The following is a 25,890-nucleotide window of genomic DNA, read 5'->3' as shown; positions in this document are numbered from 1 at the left end:
CTGAGAATGGGAAAAACTTGCTTATGAAAATAAAAAGAAAAGCTTGTATACCATAAGCAAACACAACAACAAAACAGAAAACACCATCATTAAAGCCAAAATACAAATGTCAATGTGAAAAAAATGAGTTTATAAAACATAGCAGACAAAAAGAAAATCCTCTAACAAATGAGTTGCTCTTAATAGTCAGTTAAGAAATACAAATGGTTATTATACAAATGACCAGATATTCAACCTTTCATATAACATAAGAAACACAAATTAAAACGGACAGGGAAGGTGGCTCAGTGGTAGAGTGCTTGCCTCACACGCATGAGGCTCTGGGTTTGATTCCTCAGCCCCATATAAACAGAAAAAGCCGAAAGTGGTACTGTGGCTCAAGTGATAGAGCACTAGCCTTGATCTGAAGAGCTCAGGAACAGCTCCTGGGCCCAGAGTTCAAGCCCCAAGACTGGCATCAAAAACAAAAACAAAAACAAAAAAAAACCTTCTCTGAAGATCCATTTCTTGCGTATCAACACAATCTGTTTACCCTGATGGAGATAGTAATGCAAAAATGGTGGGACCACTAAGGAAATAAATCTAGCAATACTTAGCAAAAACTCATAGTGCTATTTGATTTAGCAATCCCACTTCTAAGATCCTATCCCAAGATCTTGAACGCAAATAATATGGATATAAAATTGGTCATTGTGATGCCATTTCTAATAGTAAATCCATTTGGGGGTACTGGATAAACTATGTTATAAATCTACACAGCACAATACAACACTAATGTAAAAAGGACTATCCATAAAAAGAAGTATCTCTATATGTCACAGAATCATCCCCAAGATTGTCAACATGCAAAAGAAACTATTCATGGTTTATTGTGTGCTGTTTGTAAAGTTTTGTATTTATTTGCTATTGTGCACTAACTACAATGCCATTGCGCAAAAACGGGGGGGGGGGGTAACTAAGATGTTTAAATACCTGTTGTTTATATTTTTAAAAAGAAATAATAGAGAGCAATTGTAAAAGTAAACAGTCAACTCTAACAAGGATGGATGTGATAGAAGAGAAAGCCAGCCGCTGTGAATGTATCTTGGAATTTGGAACCATATAAATGAAAAAATAGAATTAAATCTAAAAATTCAAAATTGGAAACAAAATAAGAAAGAAAAGAAGGAAAGAAGGAAGGAAGGAGGGAGGGAAGGAAGGAAGGAAGAAAGGAAGGAAGGAGAGAAAGACAAAAAGAATGAAAAAAAGAAAGAAAAGAAAGAAAGAGAGAGAGAGAAGATTTGTCTAAGCAATTTGATGTGCCTACTCAATGAAATTCAATTTCACTTGACTCTAAAATACTGTTGGTGTTCCCACTTAGTGGAATATATTCTAGAAATAGAATCACAAAGAAATTTCAAATTGCATTCAGTAATCTGATTGCTAGTAGTAATATTAGTGTTATTATTTTAAACCATTAATATTGTATCATAGGATATAGCAGATGTATAATGGCCTTAGGAACCAAGATTTTCTGTGTGAAATAACAAAGCATATATCAAAGTTAATTTAAAATTTCAGAATCAGAAGTTTACATTAGAAAATCCTCAATACTGTCTCTTTTAAAATACATTGATTTACTAGTTCTGTTCACTTTACAGGCTTACAAACTATGACAACCCCAAAACAACAAGCACCCTAGCACTAAGAATTAATGCTGATAAGAACCAGTTGTTACAGAAGGAAACAGACCTTTAAAAAAAAACCTGCAACAACATTGAACTTGAACTCTAAGACAGGAAGTGTACAAGATAAATTTACTGTGGCTCCTAAGCCAGAAAAGGAAAACTTACAAAAATCTAATGACTATCTCAAGAGAACTTGAAAGGGTTCACATAGATCTAAGGAAAATTTTAAACCACAACATTTGAAACATCAAATATCAAAGTTCTTAATGATATTGATAAATACTCCTAAGTTACCACTCAAAGTAACTGAAATACCTACTAGTCGTTCTGAGCACTAGTTATCATTGAGTGAAAGAATTAAATGTTCATCCTATCTCAGATGAAAACCGTGTTGTCACTGTAAGCAAATAATGACCCAACGGAGGAAAATTCCTTAAAGGAAAATGCCAGCTAATAAATTCAGAAGAAACAGTAGATTCTCACTATGTTTGCACTGATAAGTGAAATAATAGAAGGCAACACCATCAATGACTTCTGTGCTGATTATCATTTGGTTCCCTCAGCTCCATTCTTTGCCCTTCCATGGAGAGCTCTGGGCCCTACAAATCTACTCTGGATAAACTGCTTCCCACAAGCTCCTGCTGCCCCATCAGGTTCACTTTGTGGGAAGCACTGGCAGGGGTTAGAGGCTAAGAAGAAAGATTATTAGTTTCCCTCCAATCCAGTTCAGCCTCTGCTCAGTTGATAATGGCCGCTTTTCCCTTTGATCCCAGCCCCCTTCACTTAAGCATCTGCCACCATTCCAACTCCTACCTGATACCCACATTCTCTCCCTTTACCTGGAAGCCTTAAAGACACAAGTCTCTGAGGTGCATGCATTCACAGACCTGTGTGTATATGTGTGCACATTCGTGTATAGACATAAATAAATACAAATGTCAAATTGTATGCCTTCAGCAGTTTTAAGATAACTAAAAATTGTATCAATAATTTGAGTAGTCTCAGGATGGGTAGTTTCTGGACATACTATAAATACTGAAAATTTTATATAACTCATAAATATATCCAAAGGACTGTTAATATTACAATAATTTTATAAACCATCATTTATTTTAAATGCATGTACAAATAAGTTCTTTACCATTAGAAATTTTTGCATTGTTCCTTTGACTACTTGAACTTAATCCTAGTTTAATCTCTTCTATGTTTAAGAGCATTTTATTGATCATCAGCCTCTAATATTTATCTGCAATAAAAAGATATCTTAAATAAATTAAAATGTATATCTTTTTCTTTTTGTTAAACCCAAAGAGACCATGTGAGTGGTTGTGATATCAAAGAAACAGCAACACAACAAACAACATACTATCAATAAGGAATTGTAGAAATATATTGTATTTAACCCTATAATAGAATACTATGAAACACTGAAAAAAGGTAAAGTATTGTTACACAAGTCTACACAGAAACATTTCAGAAATGTAATTTTTGTAGAAAAAAAAAAAATCAAGATGCAACCAGATGCCAATGATTCATACCTGTAATCCTTGTTACTTAGCAGGCTAAGATTTAAGGATAGAGGTACAGCTAGCTCAGGTAGGAAAGTCTGTGAGACTCTTATCACCAATTAACCACCAAAAGGCCAGAAGTGAGCTGTAGCTCAAGTGGTAGAATGTTAGCCTTGAGCAAAAAATTCTCAGACAGCACCCAGGGGCTGAGTTCAAGCCCCAGGATTGTCCACCTGACAATGTTTATAAAAACCTAAGAGAGGGCTGGGAAGGTGGCTCAGTGGTAGAGCGCTTGCCTTGCATGCTTGAGGCTCTGGGTTCGATTCCTCAGCACCACATAAGCAAAACGAAAAAAGCCGGAAGTGGTGCTGTGGCTCAAGGGGTAGAGTGCTAGCCTTGAGCTGAAGAGCTGAGGGACAGCACCCAGGCCCAGAGTTCAGGCTCCACGACTGGACCCAAAAAAAAAAAAAACAAAAACAAAAAAACCTAAGAGATAATATGCTATTTGTAAAAAAATAAAAATAAAAACCCTACAAGTATATCATTGGAAAACATAATGGTAATAAAATCATGATAAAAGAAAAGGAATAATGAACCAGAAACAAAACACTCATCACATTACTCCTGTTTGAGAGGGTGAAAAATGGGTTTAAAAACAGATGAGAGGGGCTTCAGCAAGATTGGCTATGTTTAACACTGACTCCTAGATGTTAGTTTTACTATAATTCTGTTATTTTTACATTTGTATTATATTTCATAATTATATAGATATTTCATAATTGTGAAACATAAAATATAACTATATTAAGTATGTTAAATTTGGTGGCTACAAAGCTACAGATTAACCTGCTGTGAAGAGTTCCCATCATGACCAGGATGCACTGTCCTGAGAACGGGATGTGTTCCTTACCTTTGGGGAGGATGTCCTTGCTGACGACCACTCCATTTTGGATATCAGCTCTCTGTTAGAGATCCTTACACCTAAAGCTTAGAATTTGTTACCTGGTAGGATTGACACTTTTTACATAGGATTGCATCTCCAGGTTTGAGTGACAGTATAATGGCTCCCTCAGTAGTTGTTTTCTTTTCCATAAGGGAACTTGCTAGACTAGGATATCATTTTCCAATACAAATACTTTGATTTATTCTTCCACTCATTCATTGACAAATAGTTATTGATCACCATTCTGTCCCAGCTCCTGTGAAGAACCGTGTTCTCTGTAAGCCTACAGTTTACAGTGATTTTGGTTCCATTGATCTTTTAAGCCATTTCTTACGTCTCTATTTCTTTTCTTTCCCTCTGATCTTTTTAAAACTTGTTTTATTGTTGGTATTAAGGTATTATACAGAAAGGTTTTCGTAAGTCAAGTAATGAACACTGTTACTTCGTCCTTTGCTTTACCCCAGTTATGATCTTTATTTTAAATTTCTATTTTTAGTTCCTTTTTTCAGTTCTTTTGTTTCTCTATATTTTTTGTTGTTCTTGTTGTTGTTTGTTTTGTCAGTTGAGGGGCCTGAACTCAGAACATGGGCACTATCCCTGAGCTCTTCAGCTCAAACTTGGTGCTCTACCACTCGAGCCACAGCACCACTTCTGATTTTCTAGTGGTTAATTGGAGATAAGAGTCCCTTGGACTTTCCTTCTCAGGCTGACTTTGAACTATGATCCTCAGATCTCAGCCTCCTGAGTAGCTAGGATTACAAGCATAAGCCACCAGCACTCAGCTGTTTCTCTGGTTTTGGAAGGCAGTAAATAAAGAAAAAAGAAGTTAGTACCTGCCCCTAGATTCTGAGGGGAGCTTTTGACTTCTGTATTTTTCTGTGGTACAGGGGATTATACTTAAGGCTTACTACTTGCTAGGCAAGCACTCTACTAAATGATCCATGTCCTCAGTTCTTTTACTTGGCCTGGGCTGGCCTCAAACAGTGATCTTCCTGCCTATACCTTCCAAGTAACTGGGATTACAGACTTCCCACGGTGCCCAGCTCTGGGTGTGTGTGATATAAATACCTCTCAAGTGTTTTGTTTGTTTCCAGAGAAACAAACTCTTTCAGAGTTATACTGTTAGTCTTTTTTAGGGCCAGGAATCTGTAATGAAGACTGTGGGCCCCTTCTCAGAATATTTTTTTTTTTGGCTGGTCGTGGGGCTTGCACTCTGGGCCTGGGCACTGTCCCTGAGCTCTTCAGCTCAAGGCTCACGCTCTACCACTTGAGCCACAGTGCCACTTCCAGCTTTTTCTGCTTATGTGGTGCTGAGGAATCAATGCATGTGAGGCAAGCACTCTACCACTGAGTCACCTTCCCAGCACTTCAGAATAATATTTTTTAAAGCATAAGATACAACTATATCGGATTGCAAAGGAAACAGGTGCACTGAAATGCAATTCTACCCACCGACCTCCCAGAGAAAAGACAGAATAATGATTTCTACAGGAGATCACTGGCCAGGCTACAGTGATTTAACTGAAGACAAATGTATTTGCCTCACCAGACAAAAAAATAAACTAACTCAAGAAAACTTGATTTGAAAGTGAGGTGGCTGATTGTCTATTTCCTAATAAAGCACTGTAATCAAAAATACTCAGTGTTGTACTTCAACAGTGTTTGATTTATCAAATGTTTCCAGAACATCCAATCCATTTCTTAATTTCTGTTTACTCTTTCATCATCCCCACCACCACCCCTGCTTTATTCCAATCTTTGATCTAAGTCTTAGATGTTGACAAAGGATTTGGCTTATCCTGCCTCACTGTACAAGATTCCTCTACCTCCCTATTAATGAACCAAATAGCACTAGAAGAGGATCTAATATAGGTAATTCTCCGTGTGAACAGTTACTGTGACATTGGGAGCCTTGTAGATTGCTTGATTGCATGCCTAATCATTCATGGTAATTCATCCACCAGGCTTGATTTGGGGCAATGCTTTCTGGCATGCCAAAGCTGACACCCATCACAACTTAGCATCTCTATGGAAAGTATTTGACAGAGAACTAAATTCACCCACATGATGAAATGTGGGTGAGTGAATTCTGAATCACCTGGTGATCCCTTAAATAAAAGACAAGGATTTAAAATATCTCCAGACCCAGGAGACAGAAATACTTTGCTGTCTATATTCTCTTCTCCATTAAAAACCTTCCCTAACGCACATTCAATCCACTACCTCTAAGATAGTATAGTTTCAGATGAAACTACTGTATTCTTTGCATCATGATGTTCTTTCTGACCAGAGATTACTAGGTCACATAAATATTAAAATGCACGAATGCATTACTCTCCCTTCCCCTTCCACATGAGAACTCAATAATCTGAATCTCTCCCTCCCTCCCTCTCTCTCTCTCTTTCTCTCTTGCTCTCTCTCTCTCTTGCTCTCTCTCTCTCTCTCTCTCTCTCTCTCTCACACACACACACACACACACACACACACACACCTTTCCCCCATATCTTTCCCCGCCTTTACATCTCAGAGTAGAAAGAGGAGTAAAAAATTAAAAAATATTAGATACTGCATTATTTTCCTTGACTGCTAACACAATAAAGCAGCATTGTAAACTGAATCACGGAGTTGGCTGTTCTTATTGCTCTCTATGCTGGTATTACTTCATGGATATTAGAACCCTTGGGGATATTGGAATATGAATAAAGATTTTTTTTAAATCAGCTCTGTTTTTTTCTCTTGGTTCTGTTTCTAAAAATAATGCAGTTTGCAAAAACAGAAGGTTTGGTTTATAACACAAACAAAATTGTTACATTCTGAATGGGTTGTAAGTACCTGATTCTTTGCCTTTTTACTCATCCCTGCAAAAAAAAAAATCGGCAAATCCATTTTCTAACCAGCTGTACCTCTGTGCGAAATAGATAACAACCTGTGCAAGCCAGGGTTTGCTGTGAATCGGTGCTGATAGGCCTGAATCTCATAGCTTTTTTTAAATGCTAATGACAAGAAACATTTCCGAAGCCAAAACGCTCTTGTAGATCTGTCTTCCTCTATTATGACTGATATTTGCTTGTAAGTACATAGAACACTTGTTCCCTGTCCCTTATCTGCGGTGCTGCAGCATGGTGACCTACATACCATTCAGCACAATATGATGCACAAACATCTTCTATATAATTTTTCATTTTCGACTTAAAAACAGTAGAGGCAAAATAGGATTGCTGCAAATCTAACAAAGAGATGGCATTATTTCCAAATAAAAATGTGCATTTTTCCAAAGAATTTATTTGTCTAGCAGCATGAAGTTCATCCACAGCAATGCTAAGGAAGGAAAAAAAGGATACTGAATTGCGATTAGAAAAGAAAGACTAAGGGAGAGAAATTTTTTAAAAAAGAAATCTTTTCTACTCCCCAAGAATAATTAAACTAACTTCTGTTTCCCCACAATTAAGAGTTCAGCTTTTCTGGATTGTTTCTTGAAGTATCCTGAAATGTGACAGATAGAATAAAGCTAAAATACATACAATAATAGCAAAAGAATCCAGGTAGAAAGTGGCACATGTCAGAAAGGAAGAAATCATCTATTCTCACACCTGCCGTTATCAGAACTTCCAAGCTACACTGCATTCTTTTCTTTTCTTTTTTAAATTTCTAACTACGATGGCTGGCTGTTTGTAGGTCTTCTCCCACCCTGATAGGATACTTGAGTTTCCAGCAAAACTGTTAATAGCTGCAGAGGAGACCTTAAGCTTGTGCTTATCCGATGACCCAGCCTTCCTAATGTTCTGCAAGATCACCGTAATTGCAATAGAGAGCGGAGCCAGGTAAAAGGAGGACCGTATTTCTAGGACTGGGCACAAAGGAGACGCAGCAGTGCCACCAACAAAGTCAAAGGGCAAACTGAGGTGACAGGCCAAATTGAAAACCCCTCATTAACTTGGAACACAGCTGGAGTCTGTGGTCACACAGCCTGTCCTCCACCAACCGGAGAGGTGGCTTATGAATGCACCTCTGTTTAATTTTTAATGATCAGCTGTCTTTGTTTTCCAAGTTTGATGTGTCTAAAACAAATGGAAAATCCCCAAGTAAGATAAACAAGGCTTGGGTTGTGGCCAGCATGACCTCTGTACTTGCACTTTAAGGAATTTATTCTGTTCCCTAATTATTCTGAGTAAGGAAGCCACAACTACTAATTTGCCACCGGTGTTGGGGCTCACCACAACTTTCCTGCCTCCATCACGTTTCTGAATCCTGATTTTACGCTTCCCTAAAAGTGGAGCAGCCCTTTGTAAAGAGTTAGCAGTTATTTGAGTCTGACCAGCCAGAAGCCTCTTTTCCAGAGACCCAAAGAAAAAATAAATTTTCACACTTTTTACAGTTTTACAGTTATTCTGTTTAATTATTTGCACCAGCCAAATTTATCCATAAGCTGCCAGAATTCCACTCATTTTGTGAGTAGTGTTAACCCAGCATTTCACAATTTCTGTGTAATTGTGTGGTAAACAGGAGCATTCTGCTGAGAGTTTTGAGACCCAGAACTGTATCTTAGCTCTACCAGGAACTAGCTGCGTGACTTTGAGAAAGTCACTTGACCTCTCTGAACCTGTTTATCTTGGGTTTGAAATAAAGGATAAGAGCTCTTCTGGCTCTAAAATTCTACAATTGGCTTCCCATATCCTTTTCATTCAGGACCACTTACTCCCACTGTTGGCTCCTGTTAGTTGCTAAATACCGTGGAACAGTTTTCTAAGTGCTTATTTCAGATGATACTGCAAGCTCTTTCTTTGAAAACCCTATCTTTTAGCATATCGTAGATATGCTTAAGTGGTAACTAGTTTCTGTTTTACCATACATTGCTAATGGCAATGTTATTACCCGCCCCCACCATGAGCTCTATGGGTCTAACTTATTAATGGTCTATGCTAATGCAATTTCCAGAAAGTATGTTGTTATTAAATTTTCTGGAATTTCAACACTGCAAAACAACATATAACTGCTTGATAAATTACTCTGAGTAGATTTAGTAATTTGTGTAAGGGTGGTTCTCATTTATGTAAGAAGCCTAAATCCATTTAAAGTTAATTTCTAATTTTCTTATATTTATGTCATTCAGAAACACATGGCTGGTCCAGGAGCAATCTTTCCAAAACCCAAGTGAACTATTAATTTTGTGTGGGTTAAAGCCTAAAATGCTAACAGTGTTGGGTCTCCATAATTTGCCAGTTACTTTTTAACTCCTTCCAAATAATGATCGATCTCTGCCTTTTTTTATATGACTGAGATTTTGTATAGTGTCTCTGGTTTTCTTTTTGAATCTTAAATACAAGGGAAAGATAGCTTTGCTAAGCCGGAGTTCCTAGTATCAAAATAGCATTAAAACTGCTTTGGACTAAGCAATTTTCATTTTTATAATGCTTTGAATGATTTGGATAAAAACATAATAGTCAAATACTCTAGATCCCTTTTTTTTGAGCTTCTATTGGTAAAGTATGTCTGTGTGAAAGTTCTGCCTCTTCCTGTCATCATTGTTTAAAAATATTTCCCGTGTTATTGAATTTGTTCTGATGCAATGCTAGGCACTATAGAAAGAACCATTTATATAGTTATAATCACAGCCATGTGAAAGATGAGAAGATGGCAATAAGATAGATTTACCCACGGAGCGAGCAAATGATGAAATGTAAGCACCAGATAGAGTTTCTACAAGGACAGTGGCAAATTTTAAATGCGTTGCTCCTGTGATATCTTGTGTTTTATACTTCCGCAGACATGTAGCAATACACATGATATACTACGCTCTTTGTCAAGCAAGAGTATAAGCAGATAACGTTAAAAATGGCCCCCCCACACAAATTGGAATTTATTATTGGACAATTTCTAAAAGAATTTCAAAAGTCCATAAATAAATTAGAAAAGAAATGAGATGACTGATTTTATTTTATGTTAACCAAGTTTTTCTCATCTGTTCATTGTTTAACATTTATTGAGTTCTAACCACGTGTCAAACAACTTATCTTTGATTTCAATATGATTCATTTAAAAATAAAATGCTCAGAAAGAAATTATAGTGATTCCTAAAGCACCTTCATCATGAGATTTGCTAATTGAGTAATGTTAGTAAAATACTGTTACCAAAATGTTCTAAATCTGATTTTTAAAATCAAAGGAAATTAAAGAAATACTTCCAAACCTATCTTTACATGCTAGCACTGGGAATATCTCAAACTCTATCCTAGATTTTTTTTCCTTTTTTGTCAGCCATAAGGCTTGAACTCAGAGCCTGGGCACTATCCCTGAGCTTTTCTGCTCAAGGCCAGTGCTCTACTACTTTGAGCAAGAGCTCCACTTCTGGTTTTCTGGGGGTTAGTTGGAACTAAGAGTCTCATGGACTTTCCTGCCTGGGCTGGCTTCAAACCATGATCCTCAGGTCTCAGCCTCCTGAGTAGCTAGAATGAGCCAGCAGCATCCAGATTAGGCATTCTTTTGTAGTAAACAGAATGTATGATCCAGTGCATTTAACTTAGAAGGTGCAATGAATCTGTAACTCTAGATTATCTGAAGACATCTAGATCTAGAACATTGTCACATTACTGTTAGAAGAAAGGTAACTAAAAAGGGAATGTTCCAGTCAAGGTATGGTCATTGCATTCATTGAATTTGCTAAAAATTCCTAGGATCCTATTGGATTCTGCATAAGTCTCACTTAGATAAGAATGTCTAAAGACTAGAACATTTATCTTATTTACCTTGCTGTCTCCCAATGCCTTTTGCACTCAGCCTTATTTATAAGAACCACTCAATAAATGTTGAAGTTCCTAAAACATCCAACCTGGACTGTTGACTTACTTTTTACTCCCTATCCTCCTATTTATCATCATGTGTAGATCTAAAGAAATCCCAAAAGCAGATAGATGCAAGTCCCATACATGCTTGTGAAGTGTACAGATGCACAGGGAAAGAAGAAACACCCACACTGAAATCATTGCTTCTCCCTGCCCCACCCCTACCTTTTAACCCATACCTTGTAACTTCTCATCTATCTTCATGTTCTTTTCTAGGAATCCCAATATTTAAACATAGGAGCCAGGCCTTTTCCTTAAAATTATCCATCAAAACAGTTGTTTCTACCTTGATCTCCTGGGCAAAAATATCCTTCTATCTTTAACAAGATAGAAAGTTGCTAAAGAATCAGTAATGTTTAAGCCAGGTAAAGTGGCACAAGTTGGGAATCCCAGAGTAGCTTGATAGATGAAGGCAGCAGGATGGTGAGTTTCAGACCAGCCTAGGATACACAGAAAGACCATTTCAAAAGAAAAGAAGGAAGGAAGGAAGAAAGAGAGGAAGAGAGGAAGGGAGAAGGGATGACAGGAGGAAGAGAGGAAGGTAGAGGACTTAATAACTTATTAACTTGTTCAATTAACTTGTTCATTAACTTGTGTTAACTGGCATAGCATTTCATGGTGTCTGAGCTCCATCAAGGCAATTGGAGAATAGTGAAAAACAAAATTGAAAATACAACAAATATTTAATTATAATTCAACTTTATCACATGATAATCTCTTTATAGTGCTTTCAAAATTACTTTTTATTAACTACTTCCAAACCCATAAGGCATTCAGGGACAGGTTGATAAAAATCCAAGTAGAGGCTGATGTCAGCCAAGACATACTTTTCAGGTGATAGTTTATGCATCAATAAGTGAATATCACAGATATACAGAAACTTCAATAATGAAGGGTTCCCACCGCAGAAAGGACCAGCTCCACTATTGCACCATTTAAAAAATACCTTCAAGAATACTGACAAGCATAAAAATCCAGAAAACAGCAAATAGCCAAATGTAAAGTCAGGTGCTAGTGGCTCACATGTATAATCCTTGCTACTCAGGAGCCTGAGATATGAGGATCAAGGTTCAAAGCTAGCCCAAGCAGACAAATCCAAGAAACTCTGAATTCAAATTAACTATCAGAAAAGCCAAAAAATGGAGGTATGGTACAAGTGGTAGAGTCTTGAGGGAGAAAGCCAAGCAAAGACCCTGAGTTCAAGCCCTATTGGTATGTACAAAATGCTAGCAAGTATACATACTATTGTAAGCCTGTTTGATAAAATTCCTGCCTTTCATTTGTCTCACTGAAATAGCCAGAAAATTTCTCAGAATAAATCTCATATATTTAAACTAGAAAGTGCCATGCCATTTCACAAAATAGATTCTTCAGGACTAAAAGAGACTTAAAACTTTTTCACTCACTAGCCCTTAGAGACACTCCAAAGAAAAGATGGTAGAATTGTAAAATGTCAGGTGCTGGTGGCTCATGCCTATAATCCTAGCTCCTCACGAGGCTAAGATCTAAGAATCCAGGTTCAAAGTCAGCCCAGGTAGGAAAGCTATGAAAAAGTTTTCAATGGAAAAATTTGAAATAATCTTTTGTTCCTTCTCACTTTTAAAATAAGTTGAGATTTGTTCACATTAGCAAGAATGTCAGCATTTAAATTAATTCTCATGAACTATGCTGAAGCAGCTTGTCTTTGTTTTTACAGTTCTAATTTTTAATTTGGAATTTTTCAAGTCATGACTTCAGTACACTCCTAATATGCTTCTCAGATCATCCTAGCAGAATAAGTAAATGCTATGATGATGAAATGGATACTATAAGCCTTCCCCATTTGGTGGACTGGAAACTGTCATATAATTTGACATTGTCTGCTGAGGAAAAGGTTTTATATAACATCCCTCTATGTTGGAAAAAAAAGGATTTAAAGCAGGACCAGTGATTATTTTTTTTTAAATGGACCCTGCAATAGAGATTTCTCTGCTTCCCATTCCATAAGAAGGTTTGAGTCTAGAGCTTTCTCCTTTCATCGCCAACATAATTTGGCAAGTAGGGAACAAAAGAGGACTTTCATTTTACAAAGGCAAGTTTAATGGTGCAGTGTCTGTAGGAGTTTTTATGTATACTGTATCTGGTATTATTATTAACTATCTGTGGAACCATTTCCTCTTATGATATTGATAAGGAAATAGTGTATTTTTGTGTCCAGTACCTAAACTCTTGCTATGGTTATGGGAATATCAGCTCCCATCAGCAACCTGATTTTCTTTTGGAGGACTCTGACAGACTCAAGGTGTATTTTTATTCTTGGGGAGAAGGGTCCCAATTTCTGCCTGGAGAGGACAGTCACCAGGAGCTCATTCTGATCGCTCTACCATTTGTGCCAGTTCACAATTCCGTGGATAAATCTCAGTCTTTCCCATCTCAGGATAAAACAGCCTATGAAATAACTTTGTAACCAACAGATAGATAAAGCTGAATTGTGGATATTTTTTTTCATTCCTTGCTTAGCTTTTCCTAGTCACTGCAAGATACTGGAGATTTTAGTTGTTAAATCTCTAGCTTCATCCAAAAGTATTCTTTTTCTTTTTCTTTTGAACTAAAGAAAATCTGATCAGACATAAAGTTGTGTTATGCTCTTCTAAACAGAATACATCTCATTACCTAGTGAACCTGTTCCAGCATAGAAGGAAACAAAAAGGCCTGAGAGCCCAGACACCTGGGTTCTCATGTCCATCCAGCCATTCTCTAGCTGCTGCGTTCCTTTCTACATGTCACTCCATTATTCTACAAGTTCCTTATGAATACAACAAGAATCTTGCAAATTCCCACTCCAATTGTAAATGAATCCAGGATACTCTAAGAGTAGCCCAGCTTTACTATTGTAAACATTTCAGTTGGATATAAAAAGCTTATTTCTGATACTCTCAAATGCTGATCATTAAGGAAAAGGAAGTTTTGAACCACAAAACCTGTAAGACCTAATAATATGTTTTCACATGATGAGATGTGCCCTAGTAGAAAGCCAGCCAAAAGTAAGGCAGTCTGATAAAGATGTTCAATGGCAAGTTATAGACCTAATCTGCTCCCAAAGAAAGGACTCTGCCATTAATCCACACTACAGCCTCCTACAGTTTAAAATAGGTATTGGGACTAACCTTTGGCCAATTTAAGATTAATAAAGACATAACCTTTGGGAACATAAAATCATAACTTATTACCAAAGTGAGAAATATCAAGTGGTTACAAGTGTATGAGAAGCAATATGGTAGATTCTAGGGAGAACTCCTGTAAGGTAATTCCTTAGAAAGACAGTCAAAGTCCAACAAAATAAGTGCCAGGAAATGGGTACTTGCAAGAGTAAATAAATAAAGTGGGTAGAGGAGAATGCAGTCAAGAATTCATTTGTATATGCATTCTCCAAGAAAGGTGAGAATGTTGAAAGGGGTGATACTAACCAAGACACACCATATTCATAAACTGCTTTTTGAAATGGCAACTCCTTTTTCCAACTATTTAAAGGTAATTGTTTAAAATCAGGGTGTGGGGGGGAACCACTGCTTTTGTGTGTGTGATTTTCCAATTTTTTAATCAAGCTTACTCTCTTGTGCCTGGAAGCCTAGAATTTTAAACACTGAAAGAACCAACTTACATCACTCCCCTAAAATTATAATCCATCCCCTTCTACCCACCCTGCAGACAACAGAGTACCTGGCTTTCTCCTTGTTGCAGTTTGAACAGGTCAGCCAAGAGCAAAAACTGAATTGACCACAGGACTCTGAGTTGCCAGAGTGTCCAGAATCTCTGGTTTATAGAGGGCAGTAAAGCAAAGTTTCCAATTCCAGAAATCCATCCCTACCCTTAAAGAGACAGCTCACCAGAGAACTGTGCACTTCTACTCTGGGGTGAGGCTACCCAGAGCCTTAGCTGCCAATAGTCCTTCATTCCCAATGGGACCCAAGTATATTCTGGGCAGGTAGGCCACAACCAGAACATGTCAAAGCTTCCCTTTGTCACTAGAGTTGTTAGCTCTGTTCCAAGTTTTGTGTACACACACATCATTGGAGCTGTAAGGGGGTGTGACAAAAAAAAGAGGTACACAGATGTATAGTTAGTTTTTATGTCCTGTAGGGATACCCTTGAAACATGTTTAAAAATGTCAGTCAAGACATCTGGTCAGCTGTCCTCATCCATATTGGGGTTTTTAGGCTACTGTTATGCCCCAATATGCTTTGAACATTGCCAATATGCTTTCTCCACAGAAGCAGCAGTGTGTCCCCTTTGGTTTCTCATCCATCCCCAGCTCTAGCGTTTATAGTGTCACGTACAGAGCGAAATGAAAAGCCACATACTGTATCTCGCGTGTCTGGCTAATGAAATGGGTCGGACAAACCTTGTGCAATCAGGGACGGGGGCCGATTGGCTGAGGTCGGGTCCATCTTGCACACTGCAAAAGAATCAGCAGTCTCCAGTGCCATGCGGCAGATGGACAGTTTGCATCCGATTTCCAGTCAGGCGCCAAGCCCTTTAGAAGCTTTGGCAGGCCAAACACCATCAGGCAGCAGCCTTTGATGTCCTGCAGATGGCTGTGGCGGCCATCTTACCCCACATCTTGAGATGCCACGTCCTGCTTTCAGGTGGCGTTCACTCTGGCTGGGCCCACAGTCAGCCAAGGAGATGCGCCGCGGGTCCAAAAGGCTCTCTTCAGCACCAGCAGCCAGAACCTTCTGCCAGCTTCTACTAATACATGGGTAGAAGATGTAAATTGTTCTTTCTTTAAGAAATAAAGGAAGAAAACACCTCTCTCACCACAGTCTTTCTCTATGTCTGTCTGTCTGTCTTTCCCTCCCTCCCCCTCCATCCCTCCCCCCCTCTTTCTGTCTCTCTCCCCTTAGATTGCCAGAGATAAACTTACCTTCTGTAGGTGGCCTTTAGTCTTACCTACTTTTAAACCAAGTCAGTCCTCCAACCCCTGGATAGTAGCCCATTTTTTTCTTTGACTCCTTTGATACTGAAACCTTCTGCCCACATCAACTTCTGTGTGACTAGCACAGGAACCTGGATATTCCTTTTTTAAAAAGCAGAATCAGAAGAAGAAGAAATAGCAAACTAAAGCTTAGGGTGCTTCCTCTTGTCCTGAGATATCCTGAGGCAAATCATATTTCTCCCTTCCCAGGTCACAAGGTTAGCCCCCAGACCATTTTAGAGACTGAATCCCCTCCGTCCCCTGCATTGCTACTCAAAGTGGCAGCAAGCAACAATTTCAGAATAATAAGGATGGCAAACTGAAAGGTTTTAGATTTGGTGTCCATCTTAAGACCCCTCAGAGCGCTGGTGCATCTGGGTCTGACTTTGCTCTGAGCCCAGAAAGCAGAACAAAGCATGTTCTTCATGGTAGTAAGACTAATCTCATGCCGTGAATAGCCCAGAGAAATCTGTCAAAAAGCTCAGTCTGGAGGTCTTCCAAACACAGCCCTTGCACATTTGGTCGGAGCAGTTAGGAATTCTGACTGGCACTATTAGTAGGAAGTCATGTCACTGTACCATGGAAGCGAGGGTAGGTCCTTCCTGCCTAAAGATCCTCCCAGAAATCTCTACTTTTCTCTACATCCCCTTGATAGAGAGGGGGCAGGCAGGGAGAAGCTTAGAGCAAGTGACTGACAAAAATTAAAAGCAAACTCAGTGAAAATAAATTCAATCATGAGTGATTTCCAGCCACTCAAAAGTAATAGAAATATTTGGTAAAAATATATAGATATAAATTGCCAATTAATGCAAACTGGTTAAAGCCAGTAAATGGAAAAAAATAAAAAGTTAATTAGAGCTTTTTGAAGCTTTGTTATATATACATCATTTGCAGGTGCTACAAAAGTGAAAAATAACCATTATAATTACTAGTATTCAAAGATTCCTATTTTGCCAGTGTAATTTGTTTAGGATTATCAGTTTCCTTGTAGTTATACAAAAGGCCTGTCAAGGTGTTTCCCACGTGTTTGGCTCGTGTATGTTCCAAAAACAAGCCAAAATGCCGTTGTATTTCACCCAGTACAGGGAAGATACTCTGAGGGGGGAAAAATAGGCCAAGTTTTACCTGGATCTCTATCTTGGTTAAATTATCTTACATATGTTTTAATTTTTTTTCCTTGTTCTTTCTGTCTTTCTCTTTCTCTTTCTTTGTTAAAATACATCTGTGTTTGTTGACTGCCCCAGATTATATCTAAGTGAGGAGTGGGTGTACTAGCACCTGGTATAGTATATGTAGCTTAACAATACATATCATTACATTATTTACAGCTCATTTTATGTTATTCAATAGTAAACTGCAAATTAACCCTTCAACAACCAGTCAGGGGAAATGCTCTGTTAGACATGAGATATCCAGTGAAGGCTCTTTTCCCCAGCAGAATTGTTAAGAGTACATCTATAACTGTATTCATAAACACAGAAGTGTGTTCATTACAGCAGGAATGCCCACCAGAGCTGGCTAATTCCTCTCTCAGGAAATCTGTTTCATAATGATATTCCTTACTACACCACACTTGTACTTATGCTGATAACACAGGTTATAAAAAGGACTTAGGACGGGAGTCAATTAATGTACTGGCTCTTTAACCTCCTTTATTGGAGTACATCAGGCACCAAAGGGACTCTGTGTTCTGCTGCTGGCAACAGAAAGACCCAAGTGATACCATTTCATGCCATCTCAGCCCTGTCTCAGTTCACAGGAATTCACATCCTGATCTGACATCATTAGGCACTGATTCAGCTGCAGGCAAATGAGGTGGGGGGGGGGGGGGGGAAGGGGAGGAAGGAGAGGGAAAGCTGGTAAAATGGGACCCAAGAAAGAACTTTTCTCACACCTGTCAAGAAAAATTAGCACTACCAAGCTGACCTCAGGACTTGTGACACCTTTTACTGATCTTCTAATGACCTGGGGAAATCTGAAACTCAGAGAGGCAAAACAACTAAAGAGTTAGGAACACAACCCAAACTGAAGGTTTTAGAGTTCCTGACTGAAAAACCCATTCCATCTCCAGATGCCTTTTCAATTCAGAAAGCAATCATTAATAATAAACCCATAAAGACTGGACCAGGAGAATCAGTAATTACTATGTGGAAAAAAGGAAGGCAAGGAGGAAGACACACAAAAAGAAGAAAGAAAGAGGTGGGAGGAGAGAGAGAGGGATGGAAGAAGGAAGGACTTTAAACTGGATTATGAAAGGCAAATGACAAGTTTCGAGTAAGCTCTTTGGTAATAAGAAATTTGTTTCTTTTTCTCCTCTAATTCACATTAATGGGGGAAATGTATGTACCGGACAAAAGTGAATTCATTCTTAATAATCTGAGTTCTCTAAAAGAATGATAGAATACAATTTGAGGTGACAAAGAATTCTATGCTACTTTACTACCTGAACACTACTGCTAACCTTTAGAGAACTCAACAGTCTTGCTGATGAATTAATCAGTCTTCAGATTATCAGGAGTTTAGCTATATTTGTTGGTAATTAGCTTGATAAATTAAGATCTGCAGTCAAAAACATGACATCTTATTGTTCCTGAGGTTTTATGGTATTTTTCCTTTTTTTTAAAAAAAAAGGAAGCTTTCTTATAAAACCTTCATTTCTACTTCAAGAAAACAAACAGCAAAATCTAAAGTTTACCAATCTGGCTCCAGACAACAGCCTGCCCCAGATGCATTGGGCAAAATATCAAAGACTGGTCTTCCATAATGCAAACTTCAATCGTGTAGTTCAAAATAATATTCAAATCCTAGGTCTGTGGGCAGTGGCTTGTAGATAGTGCAAAACTATCAGTTTAATTCCTTCATGTTCTCCTTTCTTTCCTATAATCATGGAACAAATGGACTGTAGGAGAAATAATATGAAAAATGGTGAGCTGGAGAAAGATGCCTCCATGTTTATCCAAATGATTCTCTGTATATTAAGAGAGGAGAAAAAAAGGAAATTAGAAACCCAGGTCTTTTTCATCAAGGCTGTCCACAAAACAAGATGATTTCTTGGGGCTAATTTCCAGTCTGAGGCTAGTGGAAGTTATTTTAAATGACCAAGGCCATTTCAGAAGGGAAAGAGCATATCACCATGTCCACAGGGTTAGAATTGCTCGCTCTCAGAGATTTGAAATGCTCCAAAGCAAGCGCTGAGTGATACAATTCCCTCCCTTTCACAATGAATGGAAATGAGAAAAGGTATCTTCCTCTGAAACATGCTAAAAATATAGCAATTACCCGATACAGATGTGGTGTTATAAACTCCTATTCCAGTGCATTCTGTTTCAGCCATGATTTCCATTGCAGAAAACTGTACTAATAGAAACATCCCTATTAATCTGAATTTGAGATATTTCATACAATGTATATTACCTTTCTGCTGCCTGCAACCTTCTGCCAGGTTTTTTTTTTTCTTTTTAGGAGGTGCTTTGAGGAGACCATACCATGAGAACAATACACAGCTGCTGCTGTATAGAGATATCTAATTGTCAATATTGTGGAAATTCTACAGCTTATTACGTGCATTCAGTCTAATTCTGGGCAAATTGCCAGTCACTTCAGGGACAATCAAGTGAGCCACATTACACGTGGTACAGCATCACAGTTTTAAGATACCCGGCTGTTTTGCCTCTGGCCAGAGAATGTTTGTACCAGTGCTACCGAGTGAAGGGGGGTAACTACAAATAAAATAAAATTTGTATTTTTTCAAGTGGGCTGCATTTCAAGCCCAGATGTTAGTAATGAAAGATTCAATTTAAGGATTTAAATTACAAATAAATAAAGTATGAAACAGATGTGATTTTTAAGGAAGTTCAAATTATCCAGGAAGAAAAATATCTCTGTGCATGACAAAGTAATAGGGATTGTCTTGAAGAGTCTGTTGAAAACAATCTGCTAAGCGCAATTCACCCTTAGGACAGGATTGGTTTGGGATGGGAAGGACTGGTGGAGCTTGTCATTAAACAAAAATTGTGTTTAATAAAACTTTATAACCGTGATTAATCCTATGAGGCCCTAAAGGAGTTTGCAGTTTCTGATAAACACATTTTCCTTGTTTGCAATGGTAATGATATTTTGAAGTGAATGGAATAAGAACAACAACCAAAAAAAAAAAAAATAAAGAACTAGAAGGGTAGAAAAGAGGTTTGGCAGGTACCACCAAGTCAGAAATTACAGGACATGAAAGAAACATAGACTACCCATTAGGAAACTGGCTTGATGCGTATGTGACATGTGTGCTATAGATGGGCATAAATATTACTGGAAACAAAGCTACCAAGCAGACGAGAGAGCAGCACATCTTTATTTATAGAGAAAAGCTAATAAGGCTTTCTTTATTCTAAGCTGATCATTAGGTTTGCCTATCAAAAAGGATGACAGTGATTTAAGACATGGTCTCTCATATTTAGAGACCATTCCTTGAAAAGTGAAATCAGAGCGTGTCACCAAGGGCTTTACTGTCCAGCACAGTGGACATTAATCATATGTGGCCACTTACAATTTACTTTTAATCAATTAAAATTAAATACAATATAAAATTCCATTTTCCTCCATATTGGTCTTATTTCAAATACTTAGTAGCCACATGAGGCTGGTGGCTCCCATTTTGGATAATGCAGAAAAAGAGCATTCCAGCACCAGCACCAGAGAAAGTTCTACTGGCCGGCTCAGCTCTAGAGCAATGCACAAGTTTCGATTTGTTACTAGGAGACTTTTTAGCTATGTCATTGGTTTTCTCTTATCATCATGAACGTCTATTTGTATACACACACACCTATTTATGTGTATGCTCAAACAAAACCAATAAAAATAACTATTATAGTAACCTTCTGGGACTCCAAAGAGAAATTAAACCACAATTAACCAGTTCTGCTGACATGACCTCTGCTGACATGGTCAATTATTTCCAACAGGTGATGAGGATAAATACCTGGAGTAATCTCATCCTTCTAAACAAGGATATTATATGGGTACCATCGCACCAACAATCAATCCTTAGTAGATCAAAGGCCACAAAACGAAATGATTCTGGACACATTGGAAGTTAGGAAACACAAACTGCAAAGCAATGAGGATTTAATAGATGCACCAGTTCAGGAAGAAAAATAAAAGTTAATCTTTCAACATACAAGTTCTAGCAATGGCACCATGTGGTGGTGGAAATCTTATCTCCTGGGCATCTCTCCTAGTGCTAACTGAGCATCACACACACACACAGACACACCCTGCAAGAACCGCACAGCTTCTTTGTGCACAGGGCATCAGCCATGTGCCACATGAACTTTTCCTGACTCCTTGGAACTGCCAGCAGCCATTTCACTTGGCTTCTGGCTGTGACAAAAGCAGCACTGCTTGCCTGGCGTCAGATGGAAAATGTAATTTTACAAAAACTTGAAAGTCAAAATCTTTCAAAAGTCAAAATCTTCAATATGTGCCAGAGTGATTTTTGAAAGAAAAAATAACTCACATAGCATCTTCAAATTCCAAGAGTGCTAGCAAAATGTATATATTCTTCTTTATAGTAAAATGGGTGCCTTCCTGTCATTTCCCACTCAGACTTCCTCCATTTCTCTGTTTATAGAAAGATGTACATTTCACACATCATGCATAGTCTCACTCTAATATATTAGCTAATGGAAATAATAAAAAAGAATCCAAGACACAGGAGCTACAATTCTAGGACACCGAGATTCAGAGATAATCTAGTTTGAGGTTCATAACTTGGGGTGTACAATACCTAGGAGCCTCTGGGTTGGGCAGAAGGAATTGTGAGTCCTACCTCATATAAAACTGTATATTGAAAGATGTGAGGGGTGAGCATGATTAAGGTGAGTTGTACTCATAAATTGATGTTAAATTGAAAACCTTTTGTATGACTACTTGATTATATTTGTGGTGTGTGTGTGTGTGTGTGTGTGTGTGTGTGTGTGTGTGTGTGTGTGTGTGTGTGTGTGTGTGTGTGTGTGTGTGTGTGTTCTAGTCCTAGGGCTTGAACTCTGTGCCTAGCACTGTCCCTGCCCCTGGGCTCCTTTTTGCTCAATAGCACTCTACTACTTGAGCCACAGTACCATTTCCAGCCTTTTCTGATTAATTGGAGATTAGAGTCTCATGGACTTTCCTTCCCTGGGCTAGCTTCAAACTTCAATCCTCAGATCTCAGTCTCTTGAGTAACTAGGATTATAGGCATAAACCACCAGCACCTGGCAATGTTGTTTGCTTGTTTGTTTTTAAAGAGAAAAAGTATGTGGGCATTCAGTTGTAGATGTTGTATTGTGTTGCTACTACACAAACTTTCCAATTGTAACCAAATTGAGGAAAGTTTGGAAATTCAATGATGCTTAGGAAAATAGATTTCTACTTTTTTGTGGTTGTTGTTGTCTGGGCCTGGGTGCTATCCCTCAGTTCTTCAGCTCAAGGCAAACGCTCTACCACTTGAGCCACAGCACCATTTCTGATTTTCTTTTTTTTGTGGGGGGGAGGGTCCGGTCGTGGGGCCTGAACTCTGGGCCTGGGCACTGTCCCTCAGCTCTTCAGCTCAAGGCTAGCGCTCTACGACTTGAGCCACAGCACCACTTCCGGCTTTTTTTTTCTGCTTATGTGGTGCTGAGGAATCGAACCCAGGGCCTCATGCAAGGCAAGCGCTCTACCACTGAGCCACCTTCCCAGCCCCCACTTCCAATTTTCTAGTGGTTTATTGGAGATAAAAGTCTCACAGACTTTCCTGCCCAGGCTGGCTTTGAACCATGATCCTCAGATCTCAGCCTCCTGAGTAGCTAGGATTACAGGCATGAGCCACAGGTACCCAGCTCTACTTTCTTTTAATTTTAGAAGTGTAAGGGTTGTCAAAAGGAAACCACTATTCGGTTCAGGCCAAAGAGAGTTTACTAGGAGAACCAAACCACTGGCCTGCACCACCAAATGTATTTGTGCAGAGAACTAATGGTAGATAAAGATTATGTAGGGAAGATGAGGAAGGGGTGTGGCTGCAGATGATGTGGAAAACCTCAGAGGTGATTAAGTTTCAGATGGCTACTGGTTTGGAGCAGGTGATTTCTGGTAAGGCTACACGCTGTCCTTCACGAAAGGACGGGGCAGGGGCTGTTCTCCCAGGCAGACCTAAAGTGTTTCAGAAAAAAATGACCTTACCACTGGTTATTTCCTAGAGACATATTAGTTTCTGAATAAATTCATTTACTGGATTATGCTATGTGCTAATAGCCAAAAGGTACACCACGCCTTAAGTTCAATTACGTACATTATTGATAAATACACCATCAGTTACAACATAAAATCCATAAGCATTCTCTCTCCACCCAAAAAAAAAATCCCAATTTGATTTATGTTTAATACTTTCCCTAACTATAAGTTTACGATTTATGTTTAATACTTTCCCTACCTATAGGTTTACCTTTCTCTGTGGCTGTACCACAGTTATTGCACTCCACAGAAAGTATGTGGTTACTTCACAATGTTACTCTCGTTTACTCCCCTGATTTCTGCTATCTTATTTTTCCTCAGAAGAATAGACACATATGAAGTGTCTTACTTAGTTTTACAACAGAGAGGAGAACAAGTATAGGCAGTCAATCCCAAGGAATAAATCTGTCAGTCAAATTAAAGCAACAGTGAGGGAAAAGGTAGCCCAACAAAGGCAACACAGATTAAGTCCTACAAATGGAAATCTCCTACAAATAAGGAGTCTCCTGACTTTTTATTAATTTTTTATGGGTTTACAATGATCAAAGACCAGTGCATAGAGAAAGAAACATAATCAATTTGATTTCACTCTCATATAATCTTTTCAGTAATCTTTACATGCCCATAAAAAATAGCATTGCTGGGCTGGGAAGGTGGCTCAGTGGAAGAGCGCTTGCCTTGCAGGCATGAGGCCCTGGGTTCGATTCCTCAACACCACATAAGCAGAAGAAAAAAAGCTGGAAGTGGCGCTGTGGCTCAAGTGGTAGAGTGCTAGCCTTGAGCTGAGGAGCTGAGGGACAGCGCCCAGGCCCAGAGTTCAGTCCCCACGATGGGACCCAAAAAAAAATTAAAAAAAAAATAGCATTGCCAATCAGTACTCATCAATGTTCCCCACCACCCACCAAGACTTTTCAACTGCTCCTCAACAAAGGTCAAACTGAGTATCTCCTTTCAGTCATGTAATCTGTGGTAAACTCTTTTTTGTTGAAAATGATCAAGCTTGTTTTTGTCACTATCACTAACAACTAAATCGATCCAAGGGATGGCTGATATCATGAGATCCCCTTCATCTGCTCTTGCTAGGTTCTGGGTGCCTACTCCTAGCCTTCATATTTTTCACTTGAGTTCTAAGTACAGCCATACCCATCTCCAGACAAAGACCACCCTTCTGGTACTGGAGCTGCTTCACCCCTCATGCTGAACCTGGACGTACCTGGGAGTTCTCAGCAGCCATTCCCAATACTTTGCCTCCCAATACTGACAGTCAGCTGTCAGCCTTTTGCCAACCATCCTTTAGCTCTGAACAGTAACACTGCTGTCACATACTACAAAGCTCCTAAACCTTCACATCGCATCTCTTAGGAATCACAGGCAGATTGTTGAAAAGACAGATAGAGAGAAAAAATAAAGAGAAAAATAGAGAGATGGAGAGACATCAAAGACATTTGTCTTTGTAATCATCTTCTGAGAGTAAATGTCATTCTAGGAACCCAACAAGATTCTAGTGAACAAGGCAATGTACTAAATCAAATAATTCTGACTTGGTCCAAGAGGAATATAAAAATAAATAAATAAATAAATAATAGACTAGCTCTACAAAACATTCCAAAAGAAGCATATGGAACATTCTGGAAAATGACAATATCTCCAGCAATTTGAATGGTTTTGCATTTTGTTTTGCTTTTTAAGTCTGGTTCATAATTACCTGCCACATCTTGTGTAATCAGTCATGATGTTAACCTGCAAACCAAACAGACATGCCATTTTTGAGGAAAAAAATTGATTTCACAGCATCTCATTAAAAGTCTTCTGGCACAATGAAATGTGGTAGCTTAAGCCTGTAATTCCAGCTACTTAGGAGGTGGAAAGCAGTGGATCATGGCCTGAGGCCAACCTGATCATAAAAGTTGCAAAACTCCTTCTTGACCAACAGCTGTGTAAGATGATTCATACCAAGCATTCCAAGCTACCAGTGAAGCACAATGGATGGGCAGAGTGGCACATGCCTTTCATCCCACTGACAAAGGAAAGCATAAATAAGAGAGCTGAATTCCATGCCAGCTGGGCATACATTGAGACTTGAAAATAACCTACATAAAAGGACTGGCAGAGTAACTCAAGTGATTGACTGCCTGCTTCGCAATGCAAGACTCTGAGTTCAAAGTTCAGTAATTAAAAAAAAACAAACCATACATACACCTGCACACATACACACACACACACACACACACACACACACACACACACACACACACACAGTCTTCTATCACACATTAAAAGAAGAAGAAGAAGAAAAGAAAAGACAAGACCTGAATTAATTTAGTCTTCACTGCTTCTTGGCCAATAAGAGCCATGTGCTTTCGAATGAAGAAGGAAATTAAAAGTAGGGCCAAAATCAGAAGAGAGATAAGAGTGAAATAAAGACAAAAATTCTCTGAGAAAACAACATGCAGAGAATAAAGTAGATACTGGAGAGAAAGTGGCAGAAGTAAATAAGCCCAAGACCAATCCAGGAGTCCTGGGTTCAGATTCTGAAGTTCTAGTCTACTAATGTTTTTTCAAGTCATTTAGCCTTCCTAGCCAGTTTTTCTCAACTGTGCAGTAGTCATAATACCACTACATTCAGGGTGTTGAAGACCAATTGAGATAAAGCATATAAGAATTCTTGAGAACTATAAGCACCAGGAAATGTAAGGGTTTTTTTTCATTTTTTCAATTTTTTCAAATGAGTAAGATTTGA

Source organism: Dipodomys spectabilis, unplaced genomic scaffold (genome assembly GCF_019054845.1).
Source record: "Dipodomys spectabilis isolate Male_0828 unplaced genomic scaffold, ASM1905484v1 ptg000054l, whole genome shotgun sequence".
Classification (NCBI taxonomy): Eukaryota; Metazoa; Chordata; class Mammalia; order Rodentia; family Heteromyidae; genus Dipodomys; species Dipodomys spectabilis.
Note: the sequence above shows the minus strand (reverse complement) of the source record.